The sequence below is a fragment of the Stegodyphus dumicola genome, chromosome X1 (assembly GCF_044657685.1).
Source record: "Stegodyphus dumicola isolate Sdum_Otavi_A_Nest chromosome X1, ASM4465768v1".
NCBI lineage: Eukaryota > Metazoa > Arthropoda > Arachnida > Araneae > Eresidae > Stegodyphus > Stegodyphus dumicola.
Genome location: NC_140780.1, coordinates 74554605 through 74578625, shown reverse-complemented (window position 1 = coordinate 74578625; position 24021 = coordinate 74554605). Strand labels below are relative to the sequence as shown.

Sequence of the window (24021 nt, the reverse complement as noted above, 5' to 3'; positions counted from 1 at the left end):
AAAGTGGTGGAAGTCGTTAACGGAGGGGGCTAAGAATTTGAGTTACGCTGAGTAATTAAAATAGGGTGGTGCTTCCACATCCATAAATACTAAGTTTCATTTATCCATCTCCTGCTTGGCTGACTCTACGACAGCTAAGGTATTCTTTCATTTTTGTCATTTGTGTGGTACTTACATGTGCTATTGACGAATTAATTCCCCAAAATGCAGTCGAATTTTACGCAAAGAAAAAAAGACTGTCTGTCCACACAAAGGAACTAATTGTGTTACGAATATTAATTGTATCCTAATACTTAGCTTTATTTTATTTTAATAATGCGTACACTAGTCTTAAGATTGTAAAAAATTGTCTTAATTTTTATATTATTATCTTGAAAATTTCAGTGTTTAATACTACGATGAAATTCAACTCCGAAAGAAGATTCAAATTCAGACTAACGAGCGAACTGCAATGGAGTTTTTAATTCCCATGTGAAACATGAATATGAGCCAATTTCTCTTAGAAAGGTCCTTCTGGAAGGTATCCCTCTCCTTTGGTAAATGACCGTATGTGTTTGGCCTGATTCAACTGATTCATCCCGATCCATATACAGAAAGTAGATTATTCCAAACAAAAGCATATTGATAAAAGAGATATTTAAATTTACGCTTTATCCCAAAGATTAATAAATGTTCTGTTGGATTCCATTTTCATTATAAACGAAAATTTGCGAGAGATATTTAAAAGTCAATAAAAGTCTGAAGTCCTAAGTGTTAATTCAATAAGATATTAAATTAATATCTCATTAACGGAAGTTTTTATCTAAGCTTCTATCCAGAGTCGTAACAAAGACAGGAAATCACATAATCGATTTGTAACTAGTGCTTAAAATACATAAATCAGCTCTTAGAAACTGCATAAAGATCAAGAATTATTCGCCAAGCTTACAATTAATTCCTTACCTTTTCTTCTTGTCCTAAAAAATAAATGAATATTATCATAAAATGTTATCAGTTTTGTGCATTTACATTCAAAACTTTGCATGGATCATTATGATCTCTGAGTTAGTGTCTAAGCAAGTGTAATAATAATAGACATGCATTTATTGATTATATTATAAATTATTTTAGCTTTTAACGTTGGTAAGTTGTTGTGTAGTAAGCTACAGTTATAACGACTTGATTATTAATACCAGACTCGTTTTTAGTACCACGCCTCAGTTTTATGTCCGTATGACTTCAAATATTGCTACCAAATGTTACCGCCATGTATTACTTTTAAAGAAATAATGTAGCGAAAATTTTAAAAAAATTTATAGCAACATTTAACTCTTTATCGAAAACACTAAACATATCCGATTTAAAACATTTTTGAGATCCACGTGCCAGTTTGTTGCCATTTGGCGAAGTATTTAATTTTCCTTTTAAATTTAATCTGCCTGTTACTGATTAACAAATTAAGCGATTTAACAAAAGCAATAAAAGCAGTGTTTTATCTCTTTTATTACTTTTCAGCTGGTTCCATATGAAATTACACCAGCTGGGTTTTTTTATGTATTATGTATTTTGTTATTTTTTTTTTTTTGTAGTAATTATTTTAGGTGGTTGGCCATGCCAACGGCTAGTTATTTGAAAATGGAAAAGGACAACAAAAGTTATTCGACGCAAAAATGAGATTCGAGAGAAATAGCGTTTCAGGGGTAAAAAATTATGTCAGCAATTTACGGCTGTACCGGGAATTGTAAAGGAATTTTGAAAATTTTGTGATTTTGCTGTTGAAATTTATGTGGCGTAAATGCGAAGAAAATGGTGTTTAATAATAGTTATAAGAGACAAAAATGTTAAGTTAAATATGTATAAGTTTAAATGTGTAAGTTAAAAAGACAAAAATAATTAAATATATAAGTTAAAAAGACAAAAATAATTAAATATATAAGTTAAAAAGACAAAAATAATTAAATATATAAGTTAAAAAGACAAAAATAGTTAAATGTATAAGTTCAAAAAAGACAAAAAAAGTTGTTGCAATAGGAGAGAGTCAGGTCGATAAACTGTGAGCTTAACACGAAAGCGTTAAAAACCCCTTGACAAACTATCTGGTGCGACGTAAAAATCTGAATCCTTTCAGACTTTTTTTTTTCTTTCTTTCGTTTGCGTTTTAATTTCAATTTTTGTCTGATGTAATATAATAGCTGTTCATATTTATTATGACTATGGTATTTATAATTTTATGATTCCATGTGAGGGGAGAGAATAGTTAAGATTTAAGGCATTATATCCTAGCACATATAAATCTTATAAATCAGGGTATGTACGCAAGGATATATTAAACTTAAAATTTTTCGAATGAAATTCTATGATATTCAAAACGTGCATTGCCATCAAAATCTCGTATTTTAAAACTTTCTTAGTAACTACATTTTTTTTTTTTTTTTTTTTTTTTTTTTTTTTTTTGCTAGCAGAGGAAGTAAAGGGTAAGAAATACCTCCGGTAGCGATACGAGCAGTGCATGCAAATGTGTTTTGTCAAGTCATTTTTCCGTTATGAGACTTTTATTTTCGTATATCCGCTTTTAACTGAGACTTTCTGGTGTTTTCCCTTTCCTTTGTTATTTTCTTGCTTCTAGATATTTACAGATCCGGTAATAAATTTGGTTTGAAAGGAGACAGGAGTTTCCAGCTAGGAATGAATACGTTAAGAAAGTGAAAATGTTCAGGGTTTACTGGAAAATGCATATTTTATTAAGGTCGATTTGTATTACTCTAAATAAAACATCTAAATATAAGACAATTCATATCATCTAATGCCGTGCGTTAATACATTCTAAATTTGTTTTTAAAGCATATATACTTTAATGAATTGCATTCGCTGGGTCTTCGCTTGGGTACTTAGTTTGCTATAAGAATAAAAAAAAATTAGTATAATAAAATTAACAAACATCTAAATAATACTGAATAACTTGAAACTATGTCCGACAAAAATATTAAATCTTTCGATGAAATTTCCTCATACTATAATAATATTTATTTATTTAGTTTGCTTTCAGTTCAAAATTCAAGTTCGAAATTTGCATCTTGGACATACTTTAAATTATTCACTTTCGAATAATTGCTAATTTAAGTTGTGATTAATTTAAGCTAATTGCTAATTTAAAAGAACTCTGTAGGTTACTTTAATTAACTTTACTTTAATTGTTAATACTTTTTTGATAGTAAATACATAGAGTATTTTTTTACGTCGATATGTTAAGTTTCGAAGTATTTTTTTCCATACTGACGTATATTTGCAGAATGATTTAGATTAGGAAATAAACGCAGTCTGCATCTTTTTGCATGAAAATATATATCTTCGTGTAACTACGAATGCATTCTACACGCAAAATTTTCAAGCCTTTGAGCTGGCAACAGTTACGTATGATGAAACTGTAATCAAAACTTGCTAAAAGTTTGAGATATTTCTAATTTATTTCAAAAAGCGTAAATCGATAATCTTATAGACATTATATTATTAAGACTAGAAAAATTACAGCTCATATAATTATATGACATTACGTACTGAATTACTAATTGACTAATTGGCATTACTAATTGAAATAAAATTTTCAAAAAAAGTTTCATGTAAATAATGTACATCTTCATGCACTGAAAGCTTCTCATAATGAATGTGACTAAATGTAGCAAAAATCGCATGCATCTCTACTTCCTCTGCTTTAACTGATATCGCACTAATCCAGTCAAATAAAAAAGAGATAAATACTATTAAAAATTAGGTAAAATATCTACTTTAATTTGAGGTAGAATTTGAAAAAAAATCTCTGTTGATTTCGAGAGCAATCGGGTTTGGTATCGTAAAATATTTTCCCATTTGAAATATAAGTGTGAAACTGAAAATAAATTCCTTGGACTCAGTATGATTACTGGTACAAATTAAAATTTTACTCCTGAAGAAGAAGGATTTATGTCTGATCGAAACGTGTAGAGAAACCGATTCCTACGCCTAACTACAAATAAAACTTACTCCGAACTACAAATGCTTTTTTTGGCTAATTTTAAATTTTACATTAGTGTGTTTCTTCTCCAGTTTGGAATATTATTTATTTTTTATGTGGTTGAATCATTGTCTTATATCAGGGTTGGGCAAACATTTTCGGTCGCGGGCCAAAAATCGAAAAACAAAACTTTGGCGGGCCAAGGTAAATTTTTTAAAATTAAAAAATATATATATACAAGTATTACAATTTAAATATGTTAATGATATGAATGAAATTGCAATTTCATTTTTGAAAATTCCTTTTATTGAGGTTCGCAGTGTGAGATATACGGATTCTAAAGAACGAGGCTAAATATCCATCTATCAGTCTACTTCTGAAATAATTCTTTCTAAGGTTCATAGTTGAAAGCATTTGTTCACATATATAAGATGAAGCAAACATAGCACTGATTATCTGTGCGTGAGATATTAAATTTGGTAAACTTACTTTCGATAATGATTCGTAAAACTCTAACTGTGGCACATTTAGAAACAACTGCTTGAGATGACTGTTAGATTGCAACTCAATTAATTCAAGCTGCAAATCTGACCTCACTGCTTCACAATTTACGTTGAAAGGCATGGTAAAAGTATCCAATTCTGTTTGAATGGCACTGAAATCTTGAAATCTGCTTTCGAACTCAAAATTCAGTTTTTTCAAGTCATCATCATTATTCTTAAGCTTCTCTTCATTTTTACTAAGGGTATTGAATTTAACTTGAGGAAATGAGACAAGTCATTCTTAGCTACCTGCCCAGCAAACGAATTAAGTTTTAGTTTAAAAGATTTGAGATGGGCCCAGATATCGTCGATAAGTTGATTTTTCCCTTGCATTTTGACATTGAAGTTGCTCATATGACAATGAAGATCTGTGAAAAATGCAAAATCCGAAAGCCATTCTGTATCTTCTAACATTTCGCACTCCGCAGAACACTGTTTCTCATGGAAGAACGACACAATGTCGTCTTTCAGCTGCCAAACACACTCGAAAATACATCCTGCGCTGAGCCACCTTACTTTCGTGTGATACAGTACATCAGAGTATTCAGATTGCACGGACTGAAGAAAATTTCGAAATTGCCTGAGAGTAAGCCCACGAGATTGAATAGTATTTACAAGCTTTACGAGTGCATCAAGCACGAGTTTCATATTCATTTGCAGATTTACACAGAGCATCTTGATGTATAACACAATCTAGAAAAACAACGTTGTCCCCAAGATAGTTTTGATTAAAGAGTCCAAGAAATCCAGATTTTTTCCTGTCATATTTGGTGCTCCATCGGTCGCAATATTACATATATTTGTTATAGGCACTTTCAAAGTTAAAAGCCAGAGTTCAGAGTAAGCAAAAATATCATTAGTCCTTTGTAAAAAAAAAAGGAAGAAAAAATAATATTTAAACAAAGTAGAAAAGGAGATGTATATAAAATACATAAATATATATTTCTTTTAATTTGCTTCGGACCGGCAAATTAAAATTCTATCCGCGGGCCGGATTTGAAAGTACCGGCGGGCCAGATTTGAAAGTACCGGCGGGCCGGATTTGGCCCGTGGGCCATAGTTTGCCCATCCCTGTCTTATATTGAATATAATCTTCGCTTTGCTTTAAATTTAATTGGTTAATTTCAAACGGCAGTTGTAGCACTTGAGTCAGCTTTTAGTTTGATGGCGGTCGAAATATGTAATATGTCCACCTAGTTATCAAGTGTAACAAATATATTTTTGCGTTTGAAATGTAAGCTTAAAATCGAAAATCAATTCTTTATCCCAAAATGATTTTTAATTCAAATTAAAACATTACCAGTCTCTGTCTTATATTAAAAATAAAATTTTCCTCTTGGCAAAAATTCTAAAACTATTGGAGATGGAACATAAGCGTTCAGTGTCTGAAATAGCGGTATCTAGTCTTAACCTAAAGCTAAGCTCTCTGAATTGCATCCACGTGGAAGTGGTGGCAACTTTTTATTTCACTTGTCTCTTCGCTTCTTTCCATCTGTGTACAAGTAATGGAGCGGTGCCTCCAATTTTCCAACTGGCCGCCCCCCACTGCGTATGCCTTGTTTCGAGGTGACGGCAGTTTGGTCGTGGTGCGGGGAGGGTGTTTTTCTGGTTGGCAGATTCGACACGCGCGTCTGCCTGCTTGCTAGTCGTCTCGCCCTCTTGCCTTTGCCATCGAATTTAATGACGGATCTCTCATTCCCTCCCTCCCGCTATCTCGCCAGTCCTTTTAATTCCCATTTTGTTATCTCCCCCTTTTCTTTGCTGTTTTTCTTTGTCTTTTTTTCCATCATTTTTCCATCTTCTTCTTTCTCTTTACTCAACAAGTTATCGCTAGAATTTTAATGATAACGAGCCCATTGTCTTGGACGAATAGCCGTGTGAAATAAGAGGAAACACTAACTTTCCACGGTGATTGTTATTTTATTTTCAAGTTCAATGGAATTAGAGTCACAGACCTCTATTGGTCGTCGGATGCTGTGTTTTTGAAACATTTTGTGAAAAGCCCAAATTCGACCGTTTTGTTAACTGTGAACAAATGAGGATTTCATGTGTATCTCCTAACTAACAGCAGCGGCCGGAAAGAGGGCGTCATTTTATTCTTGTTATCATTAGAACCTCTCGATCCTACTAGTTTTAGAAAGATTTAGTTCTGTGATATAGTTATCTGATAATTTTCAGAAGACTGTCAAGCGAGCTAATTATCCGTGGGTTTCCTTACGAAACAGTTCAACTTCACTACAAACTATTTGGATGAGTATGTATAGAGGAAAGGGGTAAAGACATTCCTGATTCTCCTTTTACTTTTTTTTACCGCACTCATTTAACTATAACAAATGCTAACCCCGCTTACTTGCTTTCAGTGCATTACAATAACTCAATACGCCTAACAAGAAATTACAAATTTTATTCGATTTCAGAATCATAGTTTTTACTTTTTCTTCCCGAAACACAAATCGACTGTGAGCCACTTTTATAATATTTTAGGTAAACAAATCCCAAGCATTCTTATTCATTGGTTTGTAATAGAAATTTATTGTAATTTTAATCCAGTTAGAAAGAAGAATTCTAGTTTCCAAGTCTTATCCTTCCCCCTCCTTTTGCATAAAGGTAAAAAAGATGCCCTTTTGCAATAATACCAATAATACCAATATTGCAATAATAGTTAATACCTTTACCTGGTTTACCTGGATACATAATAGCTTTTATAACCCACAATGATCCGCCTTTTCTGAGGCTAACAGTTTCCCACTTAAGTACCCATCTGAAAAAAGAAACATAAACAAACAAACAAAAAAACTGGCAGCATATGATACGTCGTAGGGTTTTCTCAATGCATCATATAAATAAAGCTTTCATTTCGTTTGCAAAATAAAGAGGAAATTTGAGCACAATCTTGTGAGCGGCAATTTAAACTCCCATACATAGGTTTCTTAAAAACTTTTCAAATGTATGTATTGATTAGAAACTCAAAAATGCGAAAGATGGTTTAAGATTAAATACAGTTTAGCTTATTTAATTATTTATGTGTTTGTAACGCAATCGTAACCGTTGTTGCATCATACGTTTAATTGCAAACCTGAATGTGAATTTTTTGGTTTAAGTTAGAACTATAGGACGTTAAAAGGATGATTCTTGTTATTAGAACTTATGTGGTGCTTTTCGTGATGTCTCCGTTAAAAAACAACCCCTCCCCCCCACACACAGACATAAAAATAATTAATTAAATTCCAAATCATTAACTAATAATATAGGCTTTTTTTTCAGTCATTAGACCTTTTTACAGCGTACATGTATCCTTTTAATTTGATGTCGTTGTTATTAAAGGAAAGTAAATTAAGTTGCTTAAAGATAAATGCATTTGAATAGTTACAGCTTAAAAAGTAAATACAGTATTATTCCTTTAAATGCGGAATTACGCAACGCTCGGATTTGATTTAAGCGTTAAGGCTGAAAATAAATGCTGTAAATAAAACAATCGAAATGTTACAAGATTTAAAATTTGAGAAAAATTACCTTACGTATACTAGTAAAATTTTAATGCTTGGTCATCTTTATGTTTATTTAAATATTTATCTAATTTATTTCTTTTAAAATTATAGAATTTTTTAAATAATGAAATCAATTTTTTTCTTGTATTAGAAATATATTTGTTTGGGTCATTTACGATAGTCCTTATTTAATAGGCTGCTAACGTTCCGATGTAACTGCACGCACCTCTTCAGGATAAAACCATTGCAGCAGATGAACATGTCAGTAGTTCGACGAGAAAGTGATATAGTGTAGGTCACTTGATTAATAGGAAAGTGTCTCATACGTATTGCTACTTAAAGGTGACCTTCCACCCTCACCAGATGCAAAAGATATGCTTCCGAACTCAGAAGATACAGAAGGTTAATGAGTTGGAGAACGGAATAGGAACCTGAAATCAACTTTCCTAAAGAACAATTAGGGAAAAGATTTATCAAAAGAGCTGTAATAATTCACTATGAAGTAAACTAAAAGGAGAATCTACGCTATATCTGTTTACTATACGTTCAAAATAATTGCCGTAAAATACTGTTTAGTATGAATAAGTAGATTGGGAAGGAATTGTTAGATTAATCTAGTTTTGATTATTTGAATATTGCAAAGCACACAGGGATATTTGCCTAAGGTTTAAAGAGTAGAAGAGCTATAAAATATGGCTAAACGAATACAAATGCGCGTGCGATTATTTTAACAGATCCCCCGAGTAACATCTTTAAGTGAAATCAACTTGCAGTCTGAACAGAAGTGATAGATGACAGCTTAGATTAATGGAGATGCTGTTTATATTATTCCTTGTACAAGACTACTGCAGACAGCATTATACTGCAGGAAAATATTTTCAGGCTCATCTATCAGTAGCGCTCCAGACTACTTATGGCTTTACTTTAAGTGCATGGTTTGGAATTTTTTTGTGTAAGTCTCATGTTCAGAATTTGACGATTAGTTTGTTTGAGAATATTTGAATCAAATTATTTCTCTGCAGTGTAATGAACTTTATGCATTTCTGCGCTTCAGTCAAACGCTTGTAATGCACCGCGCCTAAGCCGGCAATCCTTTGGTTTGGTTTGGTTTATTTAATTATGGTAAAGCACTCTAGGGCTTCCTAAGGTAAGGTTGGCTTTGTGGAGGATTTTCTAAGAGAAACTGGCTCGTATACACGTTACACATAGGTAAAACTACGAAAACACCCTTGCAGCCAGCCTGTTCGCCGAGATTTGAACCCCGGACCGAACTACCAGTTTTCAACGGCTTCACCGCTCGACGGCTGGTCGACAATGGATGGCACTTCGTGTATAGATTCCATTCTCCTACTCAGGCCTGGTGTATACGAGCCAGTTTCCCTTAGAAAGTCCTCCACGAAAGGCATCCCTCTTCTTAGGCAGATAGCCCTAGTGTGCTTTGCCATAATTAAATACACCACCACACCTACTCAGGCCTGTAAACTTTCACATCCCCTAGATACGATTATTTCTAAAGTGAGATATGCTTAATATAAAAGTTGCTTAATTTGAGATATGATTAATAAATAATGAATATTAATTACTTAATATAAGATTTTCATTCTTAATATGAGATGTGATTAATAAATATGATATGATCTAAAAATCTACTTGAACAGGTTATGGAAATTTAGCTTACATGGCAATAATTCTAATGTTAACTATGTAAACTAAATTCAGTATGGTAGTACAAGAATATACAATTAAAATTCTGAAATAATTATTAATTTTCCCTAATAATTATTAATTGTAAGCAGTCAGATTAAAACACCATCATTCTGAATTTTTCTTCACGTGGACTATTAAACATATGATAGGCTTATCCATGGCGATCCAGGAAATACGTCAGAAATTGCTCTTACTGACGTACTCTAAATTGTCAGAAAGACAATTGTCAGAAAGACAATTTAGAGTACGCACGTTAGAGTCTCTCTTAGTTATCATTAATCGTTCTAATTTGGAGAACTCTAAAGCCGGAAATCTACAGACTTCCAGTGGTTGATTTCATAAAAAGATAAAAATGTACTCATATTTTTCTTTATTTTTTTACATTATTAAAAATATAAAAATAACTTGTTGAGTTTTTAAATATCGGAAACTGAGGAATGTTTCTAGAATAGTCATTAGGATGTCTGCATTAGTCTAGATTTGTGGCAACCAGACCGAGGAGTTGCTTGTACCAAGATAATTTCTCTCTTATAACTTCTCTCTTATAGGGCAAGAATTCTATATAGTCAGGAACCTAGCTCTTTGATCGGACGAAATGCATAAAAATGGATGACTATTTTTAAAATTCCTTTCCTTGTAAAAATATAAATTATAAAGATGGGAGCACAAAAAATAATAATTCTAGTTTATGACTCTCGATATTTGGTTCATTTGTCTTTGCGATTCCAACTGTCGTCGAGTCACGTAAGCTTGCGTAATTTATTACCCTCCTCTGCTTCCCATGTGCTTTGTTCCGAAAAATATTTTTAACCTCCTGAGGAAATTTTTTCCCCTTCTACAAAAACACTTGTTCGTAAATATTAATCCTTTTTTTATCGACCTAGCTGAAAACTTCATCCAGGTGATGAAAATTTAATTCTTCTAATCATGCTTTTAAAAGTAGGAGTATTTTTCTCGTTTTTTATTTGTTGTCTGTCGGGTAAAAAAAAAAAAGGAGGGGAGGAAGAAAAACGAAAGTTCTGGAATGCTTGCTATCGCAACCAAATGAGATGTTGATTTATCTTAAAAGGAATTAATTATTTTTTTCTGTTTCTTTTCAGACAGCAGCATGTGAGTTAAGATGGATGGAAGGAAATTTTCGTCGCTATAAGGTTAGTTGATTTCCAGTTTCCTTTGTGCCTAGTAAATTAAATGTTTCATCATTAAGTGTTTTGAAAGCTAAGGTCTTTTTTTCCGGCGCAAGTGAGTACATATTTTTTTCCATTTTTTTTTCAGGGATGGTGGTGGTTATTTACTGCCTGTTAGAAATTATGTGCTTGCCCAATTAAACATATGATACTATGGAACTTCACTGATTATTTTCTACTAAAGCTCAGCTACCACCACAGCTGTAGCTATGTATTGAGCATCAGAGCGAGAATAAATACTTTAATATTATTGTACATATAACTCATTCATATAACTGTTGCATATTTCTGTATGTTAAGTATATGTATGATAAGTGATATACGAAATGATCCTAAGAGAGAAATTGGAAAAAGGCGTCGAGACGAAAATTAACTCTACTGATTATAACTAACTAATTTAAACACAAGTGTTTACAAGAAAATGAAGTTTACAGAATTATGCAATTCAAAATTAAATAATATGCCGTAAATAGGCATATGTTGCTGACTTCAGAAATCTTATACCGAATTTGTCAATACCGATAGCTTGCCGCAGACAGATTTGCTCGTCCAGTTCCAAAATTTCGTTTGGGATGTGCTGCAAAATGTATTTGTAATTCATTGGAACCTTTAACGCTTTCGATTTTTGAAGTACAACTTTCAGATAATGTTTTTGATACAGCGTAAATTTTAATTGATATACCCCATCAGAAAATATACAAAGATATGATTTCATCTTCCGAACAGAAATTTAAATTTCGTTATTTTTATGCACATTATTTTGATTTTGATTCTTTTCACTATGAAATCTTAACTTACCTCTGAACAATAAAGTAGTGAAAAAAAAGAAAGAAAGAGGTGGAGATGATTGGTTTTCGGAATAGCCTACTCAGTGTTACTTAAGTGTATTAAACCGCCTTTCAGTCCACTGTAATTCAGTTAAATAGGGTTATATCAACTGTATATCAACTATTATCATGTATTTGGGCTCGCATATAAAGTTCGTATGCATTTTTCAGTACCATATGTAACACACACATGGGCAAATTGCGGGTCGCAAGCTGCATGCGGGCTGTTAAACCTCTTAAATGCAGCTCGTTTGTGACAAACAGCAGTTCAGTTACCTCCCGCCAACCAAGGGAGGTAATGATTTCGGTCCGAAAATTCGATAGTGAGTTTTCAGTGAATAAGCACGAATTAGGATCCCCACAATATGGTTTTACTATTTTTACAATGATGGCTATGTGTCTGTATGTATGTGACAATTTTTTCGTCCACGATAACTCTTCTATGAAACTTCCGAAAAGCCCCATTTTTCTCATTTAAGCTTCCTGCATTTATGTATATAAGAGTTGATTAGATTTTGGATAAAGTTGGATAACCCTAAGTGGTACTTTACTTCAAGCCCAGAAGGCTTTCGTTAGTGGGGCTTTGAGCCCAAGAAACGTGCATGAACTTGACGGCTTCACTAAAGGGATTATTTTCTAAACGTCTAAAAACGAATATGTACGGGATGTCTAAAAACGGGTATGTATATGAGTACCTTATAATTATCATTGTCAGTGTATGGGAGACTAGAATGATACACAATTAACATTCAGCCATATAAGTTTGTAAACAAATTAGATTTTATTTACAAACTGTCAACCGGAAGTGATAGTTTACATAAAGCTGTTTGCTATTCCACCAGTTTTTTGTTTTAACCTGGAATTATGTGCCAACCACATCAGATTTTTTAATGCAATTAAATTTGAAGTATCGAGCTACGACACGCTTTATTAGCAAGTAATAACCCGTCTTTTTAATTTTTTTACCCGTATAATAATTTAGAAATAATTTCACTACATGCGCCGTACGGTGTCAGTCAAAATAGTAAACGCTGGTGTTAAAAAATTAAGGTCGATTTTCACATAAAGGAACTTTTTATCTTTTTTATTTTTTGTTTGGATGGTTTTGGTCATTTTTCCCATATTTTTACATTTTGGGAATCTTACGCCAGGATTTGGGTCGATGTGGAACACTTCTTACATTCGAAAACCTGTCTCATTCTTAATTTTTGCACACCAGTGTACAAATGACAATAAATTACGTTTATGGAACTTATTATCACGGCAATACTATTTTTAAAACAATTAGTGATTGCCAAGACAATAGGATACAGAAATAGATTTTCAACATTGTTAACGATACGCGTCGAATTTAAAATGAGCAGTATTTCGAGCATCTATAGATTTACTTGCACTAAAGGCGAAGCTTATCTGATGAACTGTTTGCGTCTAATAAATTGATTTAATGATTTATTTGTGATATCCTTCTGTTGGTCCTCACATAAGTTACGTGTAATATTTTTATGGAAAACTCCATACTTAAAAAATGTCTAATATAAATTGCGCTATTCTTTATAAAAGAAAGAAAAGCTTTTTACTTTATTGTAAAAAAAAGGAAGAACGCATTTTTTCCATTCAGTTTTCTTCTATTCAAACTACACAGTTGACAGCTGTAATCATAAGAAAATATTTCTTTTTTTGTTTGTTTTTTTTTATTTAAAAGGGGATAAAAAGTTCAGTACATCATAAAAGAGTTTGGAATTTGTATACCTTGGGGCATATTTTACTGAATGCAGAGCACGAACAACAAGAGCTTTTATTTATATATATAAGCAACCACACTAATTTTTCAATGCGACCTCCTTGTTACTTAAAACGTTTCTTTCTGCTAACACATTGTTTTATTCTCACAAATATCTAGTTTCATCTTTTAAAAAATCTAGTTGCGGGTCTGTAAATTTATAAATTCTAACATGGGATTCTAATTGGCATGTCGGTTGGCTCCATCTTATACATTTCATTAATATTAATACTTAAAAAGGACATAACCTATTCGTTAGTTAAAAAAGCGATGAATCAGAATTCAGTACTGATATCAATAATTAGAACACAGCTGAACTTTGAATACTGCATTTTAATTCAACAGCAAGGTAACAGAAATAATTTAAGCAGAATGGTTTATTATGCCGTTAATATCATTTGTTACATCGTTTTAGAGTTTTATTATGAATGCCAATTAATAGCAGTTCGTTAGAATGAAGTTGAATGCAGTATATTAGGCATGAGAGAAATATGTAGATTACCTTGAAAAGTTAATAGTAAGACTAACATACTAATTTATGATATCGCCTTAAGTGTATTTCACTAGTAATAAAATACGGCAAGGCACATAATTTTTCTAAAAACTAGCTCAGTTTGCTATCTTATGTTTCAATAGAACACATAACTCTTCTTACATTTATAGCTTAAAAGCACATATCAAAACTACTGACGTTTATAGTTGAATGTCATTAGAAGTTCAAAGTTCAAATGAATATGCAAATGTTGCTCAAAGTTGCTGTTTGCAGTTAGCAATAATGCTTGTTACAGAGTATATAATTAGTTGTACCATGCATATCAAACACATATTGAATTATTTTAGTCCGGGTTTACACTCATGAGTGTTATTGCGGATAAACACTATACAAAATAAATAAAAGCTCATAAATTGTATTTCCTAATATATAATTCTCTACCTACTCATTTGATAGATTCCAAACACATAATTTGTATTATATAGTTCTATATATATTTATTTTAAAATACTGTTTGAAATTTTTAAGATACGTAACCATTTATTTAGTGAACTTTTCGATGGCTAAGATTCAAAATCAGTTTACGAAAAGGAGGGGAAAATTACTGAATTATTTTTTATAATATACATTTATGACAATCAGCCGTGTACCGAAGCATGCATTTCATTAAAATTTCTCGAAAAATTATGGGAATAAAGTGTTTAATTTTGATATTTTTCAGAGAAATGTACCACAATAGCGTAACTTGCCTTCTGACTGATTCTTACTTTAAGTTATTTTAAAATGTTAATTAAGAAATGAGACGATCAAATTGGGTTTCCCTGAGATTCCGTGAAACAATTCTGGATGACCTTAAGCTGAATTTATCCTAAAGCTGACCCTATTTACTTCAAAGCTGACCCTATTTACTCCAAAGCTGAATGTCATAAAAAATTGCATAACGGATGATTATAAACAAAAAAAGAAAAAAAGTTTTATAAACATCTATCAACTTCGTAAACATTCGACTTTTTTGCGCGAATTTTTTTCTGGACGCTTAAGAAACACTTTTATTATTATCGGTTATATCCAGAGTTAGTGGAGAGATTTAAATGAAATCTGGTATCGACATAGGTTGTTATAATGCAAAGCATATAGCAGTCGTGGTTCACACACATGATCTTACGTAAGCCTCATCGATGGAAAAAGCTCTGTAACAGTGACTGAAAGGTCGAACAAAAGGAAGGCTGATAATGGTGTGGTCTTCTTTGATAATAAACAGCTCTCATAAAGTGACTTCATACAACAAATGAGACAGTTTATAAGTCCCTGTGGTGAACGTCCTGCAGTAATGTGGTTTTCAGCTTCTGGGGGAAGTCTGGAAAGGGAAAGGCTAGCTGCAATTGTCCCCCCAAAAGCATTCCAGATATATTCTGTATGTTTTAAGTCTGGAGATTTGGTTGGCCAATCCATCCAAATTATATCCTAACCTTTCAGGAAATCATCCACCAGAACTGAAACTCGCCTGTTAAGAGAATAATCCTTCACGATTGCTTGACCCAAAACCGATTTTTCTGCACCATGATTAAAAGGTTCTAGTGCCCAGAAGTGAATGAGACGCATACAGCAAATTCTTTTTTTTTTTTTGCACACATGCCTCTCATATGTCTCCTTTTGGAATAATAATACTTGAACCTCGGCTTCCTGTGGCCCCATAGAGATCACGAGATAGCTGAAAAGATATTGCACTCTTGTTATGGCTTGTTGAAACAGACAAATACCGATCTTCATTGGCCGCACGGCTCTTGGACGAATCTTTCTCTGTAAAGATTCGACATCCTTAAACTTTTTCTATAAGTTACACAGAACGCTAAGCGTTACAATCAAGTCTCCTGCAATCTGCATCTGAGGCTGTCCTGCTTCTAGTCTACCGATTCTTTACGTCTTTCTATCATATAAAAGTTGCTGATTGCTAATGTTAATTGTCTGATTTTGAATATCCTTGAGAGGGGGCTATTCGGAAGTCGCCGAGGATCGCAAGGGAACGAAGCGCAGAAAATGCCGTGCACCTTTTTCCTAAATATTCAATCTTGCGTATTCAAGACTAAAGATTTGCTTCATTTGTATCTTTCGTTCGGTAGTTTTCTAGGAAATATCCAAAACAGACAAATTTTGTGAATTTTGAACACTATCTGAATATAAAGAAGTATTTTACTGTGTCTTAATTACTCTGAAAAATTGTATACTACATAGGCTTATTAAGCTTCATATAAAAAGCTATGGGGGAAAATGCTCCTATGCCAATAAATAAACCCCTGAAATACTTTTCATTTACACTACCTCATGAATGAAATTACAAGATACGTTGATAGTAGTGTTGGCTTAGGCAGTTTTTATCTTAATGCAGCTGCTAACCGAGAATACTTGATATAAATAACTTTCTGATTATTAAAACATGAAAACAGGAATCATTAATGTCATACATATAGTCACCAATAAGTATGTGGGAAAATCATGTAACAAAATAATTTAATAATAATGAACAATAATTTAATGATAATAATAATTTAATAATAAAAATAATTTAATAAGTATAATATTAATACTATCTAATAAAATCCTAAGCTGCTTTCTTAAGCACCAAAACATTAGACTATTCATGTCTCACCTAAAAAACATGAAATTCATGCTTGATGATTGTTTAGCTCTAAAATCTGCCATGCCGTGTAACAGTTTTTACAACAGCATTTGCCATCACGTGCCTAGCAATATCATTTTCTTTTACTTGTATTCTAATTGATTTACTTCATGTAGTGTTTCTATCGTACAAGAAATAAACTGCGTTTTACGAATAGCTGTACTAAAGAAACTAAGAAAAATATGCTTCCATTTCTTTTCTCGATTCTGTAAAGTTCATATTTCAAGCAATGCATGTACTTTAAGAATAACAGGAATAATTTTTGCCGTGTATTGTGCCCAATAATCGGCGGATCTGCTTTATCAAAATGAAGTTATGAACTTAAATCGGTTATTTAAACTGAGATTGGATTGCAGCCAGTTCTCAGAAAACACCATTTTTTGCTTAATTGATCCGAGGTTTGTCCGTTACTCGGAACGGAAGTGGCTAGGAATTGTATTATTTATGATGAGGAAAAAGGGAGTTTGATTTAAACAACTTCAAAGAAGTTTCTTTGCTATTTGTGTCTAATGCAACAATTGTTTCAGGTCTTTCGTGCTAGAAATTATGATTGCTTTCTTTTGCAGGGAAAAGATTAATTATTTTTATGTTATCTTGATTCAGAAATTTTGTACTGGCGATGGCGATGTTGCAAGTTTGTGAATGTCTGGCAATTATAGCCGAGCAAATAGTTGGCAGCCATTTAATACTAATGCTCCAGATTCATATTTTAAATAAAGGAAATTTTAAATTCAAGTGAGAAATGTAGAATATTGAATTAAATGCTTTGAGACACGTTATCGATTCACTGTAATAATGGTATGTTAATTTGGTGGATGCAACTGAGCTATAATATGAGTGGATTCTTTTTTTATAATGCCACTCTGTGTTTAAAATTACAGTTATATTAAGCGTATCGCAAATTTCACATGTTTGGGAAACTCTGCTTTAGTTCATAGCTGTTAGTGCTCTCTGCTCTAGCTGTTAAAGTATGCTCAGATTTGTTCATAGAACAAGTCCAAACTTTCTTCAAATAAAACAGAATTCGAAATGAAAATTAGCTGGTGCACTCTTATTCTGCAAATATATCAGAGCAGGTTTCTAAAAACTATGCAGGAAATGGAGCAACAGAAACAGTTATATATTAAATATATTTCAAGCAACTTTGCTGTGATCTGTAATATTAACTATGCCTGAGATTTAAATAATGGGAAGTCTGCTCTGAATTCATCGCCTTTCTATGGAATGAAGTAATGTTTCTTAACGGTTATTTAATTATTCTAACGTAAAAAAATACTACCTGCTCCCTGTTGATATTATTATTCACGATACCGAAGACGTATATTCATTATCATTTCAGGATACATGAATTAAAATTTTGTTCAAAGGCTCGTGTATTAAAATAGTAATGTACATCAAAAAACAGAACCCAGTATTTTATATACACTCGTGTACAAAATTAAGAGAATTTGTAAATTATGTCTATTTTTACGAAAAGTATTGAATCGAAGGTAGTAATTATGTCGCAGAAGAATTAAGCAGATAATCAGAGTCGAATATGTAAGCCTACACGTTCTGTGCTCTAACTGTGCAGGTTATATAGGCGCACAAGGGTTCTTTGGTGATTTGTACGCTCGTACTCCTTCACAACATCCGCCTGATTTCTCATAAGAGTTAGGTAAATTTAATGAGGCATGAGATAAAATGAGCAACCACGAATGTACGGATTACGGAGTGAGAGAATGAACAGTCGGTAGACTGAAGGTAGGCCAATTACAAGTGCAGGTGGCTACAGAACTCAATGAAACGCCCAGAGTCGTCCCAAATTTGTGGAAACTGTTTCAGGACGCCAGATCTATATCGAGAACACCTGGACAATCTCGACTAAGATAACACCGGCGAATGATGATCGTTATTTGCCACTTTCAGTACGGTGACACAGGACTGCTACAGCTTCACAACTCTCGTGTGAGCTATATGCTGCCACTGAAACGCGAATTTCAAGGTATGTATTTGCCCTTCATAAGGTTATATGCCAGTAAACCTGCTGTTTGCGTCCCGCTCACTGCAGCGGACAGCGAGTTTAGCATGGTACAGACAACATGCGTCTTGGATCAGACTTTTGTGGAACACCATGCTTTTTAATGATGAGTCGAGATTGCACACTGATTCTCGGTGTACCTGTATCTGGGAAGAGCCTGGAACACGATACCATCCCTCCCTCATCAGTAAAAAGGATCATTACGATGGTGAAGATATGCTGGTTTGGGCAAGCAATTATGTTGGACGTCCACACATCATGCATGTGTTTGACAAAGTGCTCCCTGATTGCTATGAGGTTTGCTTATAATCATGTGTACATAAAATGTCTTGGAATGGAATATCTTTTTCCGAATGGAACATCTGTTATAAATGTATATACATACGAAATTTCATTAAAATCTGTTCATTAGGTTTTCAGAAATTCAAAACAATGTGCAAATTTTCTTACTTTGCAGACGAATGTATATGCTGCTGCTAAGGATCTAACATATATTAAACAAATGAAGATCGATTTACAGGGTGATAAGCGAATAAGCCTTGATTTCAAAATTTAATTAATTAATTTTGAAAATAACAAAAATAATTTTGAATTAATTTTGAAAAATTAATTAAAATTAATTAATTTAAAATTAATTTTGAATGCAAAATTAATTTTGAAATCAGGGCTTATTCGCTGATCACCCTGTCAATTCAAACAATAAAGTAAACACAGTGAAATACAAACTAACAAAAACACAAAAATTTAGATCAGACTACAAACCAAAAGTAATGAATGTAAAAATGTATTTTAAATTTCAAATTTAAATTATTTTAAATAAAAGGTATAATTTTTTAAAGTTTCATTTAAAGGTTTTTGAACGGCTTTTACAGAAATTTCCAGCTCACCGACGGGAACCGTCACCGACATTCAGTGCCGGTTTTGCACCGACATTCAGTGCAAAAGACCTTTCCATTTTGAGTATCTATATTTTCTATTTATTTAATCCTATTTGTGAACCTTTCATCAGACATTCCGAGATAAGAGATGTTATACAGAGGTTATTAACACATTTTTAGAACCATTTCGATTGAGAATTAAAAGAAAGCAAATGTTTTGGTATAAAAATTTCAAGTTTCTGACAACAGCTTATTATTTGAATTGAGAAGTATGCTCTGCTACTTTTAAGTTCATTCTTCTTTCAAAATGTCGCATGTAAACAAGCTGTGGATTGAAGGACATGTTTTTGTACTTTCCGAAGAGAGATATTCCTATTCCATACTTCAAAAGCGTTTTGAAATGCATGGTATTACATTTTCTAAGTGCAAAAGATAAGCACAATTATTCATCGGAATGGAAAAAGCCGTCAATCGTTACTTCTGCATGGAAAGAAGACGCCAAACGAATACCCAAAAAGGGTACATACTGTTTCTAATGTTCCCAAAGTTAATTCGTTGGTAACAAGAGAAAATCCGCCGACGCAGAATTAGTCGCAAAGTCTTTAAATATATCTGTATCAACAATTAATAAAATAATATAGCGAGATTTACAACTTAAAAAAGCTAAAAAATCATAATGTGCAAGCAGTAGCTAAATGTAAGTTTTATACAGCAGTAGCTAAGTATAATCGCTTCTAATAGAAGCGATTATACTTACTTACTGCTATATAAAAATTATATATTGCTTCAATCTCTGGTGGTTATTTTCAATCAAAACTCGCATCTTTGAATTTTTTGTTTTACTCTAAATAATTTGAACTGATATTTTGATTCAAATATTTTTTGAAAGTCTTTTTTAAATTTTAATATGAATAAATATGAATGTACTATGCAAATAATAATAAAAAAGTTTAACTGTCTAATCTTCAACATGTTAACGATTATTGTAATCCGCGCACATGCTTTGAAATTTAGTCTTAAACATTTCGATACATTTACTGGCAGCCTTTCTGATAGCATCTTCGTTTTTAATGGAAATCATGTTTCGAATAATATAAATTAAGTACAGGCTTGTCTCGCAATTTCCAGCTTTTATAAATGCATAAAAGAAGAACCGATGATCGCCTTAGGCAACTCGAGTGCCAATCCTCTTGATTCTCGCATGTAGGAGATATACACACAGAATTATGATGGACTAGGCTCTTGGCTGAGAATTCCTGTGCTCTAATCCTTCCACACACCTTAAAAATGATTATAATTGAGATAATGAAGCAAACAGTGTCGAACGATATTCTAGAATTATAAACTATTGGATCAAAAGATAGCTTTTGAAATTTGATTCACGAGCCAAAAAAAGAAACGTAAAAGTAATGGGATTTCTTGGATAGTGAAGTTTAGAGACGAACAATTTGAAAAAACAGTCAGTGGACGTGATTGAAATATTTAGTTTCTGATCTCCATCCCTTCTGCATGTATCACGCTCGCCCAACTAGACTGCTCAAATTAATCGATCTTTGCTAAAAAACTGGTTTGAAATGAGAAACATTTTGAAATGCTTCCTGGATCATCTATTTTTGGAACAAGATTATTATACGAAATTATAGCTGAGGCTTGTCATATTGTTTTAATTACATTTAACTTTAGGCGAATTCCATGGTGTATGCATTCCTGTAAGAATTATTGTTGCCTTAAGAGGCTAACTGATGCAGGTAAAGGTATTTTAAAAGAGGTGAGGTCATGCGTTGTTGTTTCCGAGTGTATTTATTTTCTTAGGCTGTTCTATATGCTGCATTATTGCTGCGTAAACTAAATAAATATTGCACTAGAAATTTACTACAATAGAGAACGTTATAAGTTCACAGCGACAAATTGTTACCAAAGCAGGTAAATCCTCTTAAAACAGCGTTAAAATTATTTTTATTAAGAATTTAATTTTAATAGATATACAGCCATTTGAAGTTTGTGTTATATTCTTACCCTTTGTAAAATATTACGTAAACGATTGTCCTTAATTACTATTTTATATTAATAAGCGTTTTATGTTGTCCTTCGGTCATTTGAAGAAAATCAACTCCGTCAGTTTAATTTTAATTAAAAATATTTAAATATATTAAAATGCTTGGGCACAGAAACTCTTATGCCATGTCCTTTTCTCCTTCCAACAATAAAAACAGTTCTTGGACGTAGAAAAAAAGCCACGTAGGATTTAACAGAAGAAAACAAAGGTAAATAAAAAAAACTGAACGTTTTTAAATTCTTTTGATTATTCTGAGCATACACGTGTAACTTGAAACATAATTCATCGCTGCTCATTCCTACTGAAGTAGCAGATAGAGAAGCTAATTCAAATTCTCTAAACCAGATAAGAAACCAGTTTTTCACTGTAGAATTTAAACACATCTGAGAATCGATTTTCTCCTGTTGAGATTAACTATTAATCAAAGTCTTTTCAAGCAAAAAATGTTGGTAAACAGATCCGCGTCAAAAAATTAAAGAAAAGAAAAGAAAAAAAGAAACGGAAAGAAAAAAAAATCGTGGATATTTAATAAAAATAAATAAAAATTTCAGAGTCTTGAACGGGAACAGAAGTGACGTTTTGACTGGTGAAGTTGATGCAGTCACTAATGATAATATTAAAAATAATAATAAAGTAAAATGAAATAAAAAAAGAAGCGGAAATGGCTATGAAGCTACAACTTCGTTCGGCTGTGGGGATCTGCGTCAACTACAGTAGCTAAATGATCATTCATTTTGGTAGATATGAGCGTGTTATGCATTTATTTTTGTAGTTAAACAAGATCTCTATCATAAAATATATTTTTGTGTAGTTCTACTCCTACGGAAAATCAGTTGATTTACTTTTATTAATAGGCGATGAGAAACTGTACTGTTTCGCAACCGTAAGTATGTGAATCGCGTTCTTCCAGTCGCTGATCCGTGATTTTCGGTTTGGTGATGCTGCTCAAATGTCGGCATTTATAATAAGAGTTTTTTTCATTCAAATCAGTCTTCAGTACAGTGGAATTTTACCTATACGTTAGTTCTAAGGCTGACGAAGTAACTGGTAAGTTGACTGCGCGAACAGACAAGTCGCGTCCTCCCACCACCATCAGCTGAAATCGGAGATCCATTTTTAGCACAGAACATTTTATAGCACCGATAAAAGCAAGACTAGAATTGAAGCTGGTGACTTTACAATTCCTTAACATTTGTACAAATATACAGAATAAAAATATAATATTTAAAATAACTTCAAAGCAATCTTGTACATGATAAAATCTCACCCACACCTCTTTAGGTGATTTGATTTCTATTTTCGTACACAGAAAGAATTTTATGTTGATGTTTCACGTACTAACAAAAGTTATACGAATTTCCCAAAAAATTATTCTTAAGGAACTTGATATCATACTGGCATGTAAATTTTTAATAGAAAATATTTTTGATGTAGTTTTACTTGACAATACAATACTATATATTTTTTAATATTTTAGCCTTTTATTCTATAGTAAATGTTATAATAAAACAATCATAGTACAATATAACCAATTTTAAATTATGAGTTTTTTAAGTCTCTACATTTTTAGTGAGCTCATTTTCCAACCGACTGTCGTACTGATTGAAGAATAAGAAAAAACTGGCAGTTAAAAGAGTGCAGGATACTTGAGCTTCTGCTGCGTAAAATAAGCTGTGTTAATGGCATGTTTATGCAGCTAAATAGTTACTTCTGAAATTTTGTGATCAGTGCGCCTGTTTCAATAACTATCAGACACAAGAATAATATGTTAAAAGTTCAGATCTTCATTCAAATACGAAATGTGAGAACGCAACTGTCTTGTAAACTTGGAGAAGAAGTCCTTCCAAGACTTTACTCTTACACGCAGCTATTAAATTTAGGACTCTAAGGATGAGGGTAGTGAGAATCTCTACCTATGATGAAGATATTCCGGGCATATTCCGTTTCCTATGAGTAGACGATATCCCGTCAGCTCACATTTCATTCGCCAATAACGCACATTTCATAATTACTCGTATATCATCATTGAGTAAAAATAATCCGAAATTCATTATCGACTTCTGCTGTTCAGTTGTAAATAATATATCCAATTGATAAGGAGATTCTGCGTTTGAAGCTAAGTCACAACTTTAGTCCTTTACAACTTAAATCTAAATTTAATTCATATGTTGATTTACGTAGCAATTCAAGTGATTTACAAAATGAATTTCACGATTTTTTTAATTTATTATTTTTACAGCACTTTCACAGCTCTAAGATGAGCAACGTATAATATTTGTTTCCTTTGAGCTTAATATATTACAGTACATTTAGGACTTAAATTGTCCATAAATTACCATTTACCATTCTTATACTTTGATAGGTCGATATATGTTTTCCTCATTTTTGCATAAAAACTT

General features: G+C 32.5%; 1 protein-coding gene across 1 annotated transcript in view; it reads left to right on the top strand.

Annotated features, from left to right (window-relative positions):
- The window catches only part of LOC118183188 (zinc finger protein castor homolog 1-like), a 784355-nt gene that overhangs the window by 444639 nt on the left and 315695 nt on the right, over nt 1-24021 (top strand). The window contains exon 4 of the mRNA XM_085807761.1: nt 10805-10855. The gene's annotated coding sequence lies outside the window, so the exon portion shown is untranslated. The remainder of the gene's footprint in view (nt 1-10804; nt 10856-24021) is intronic.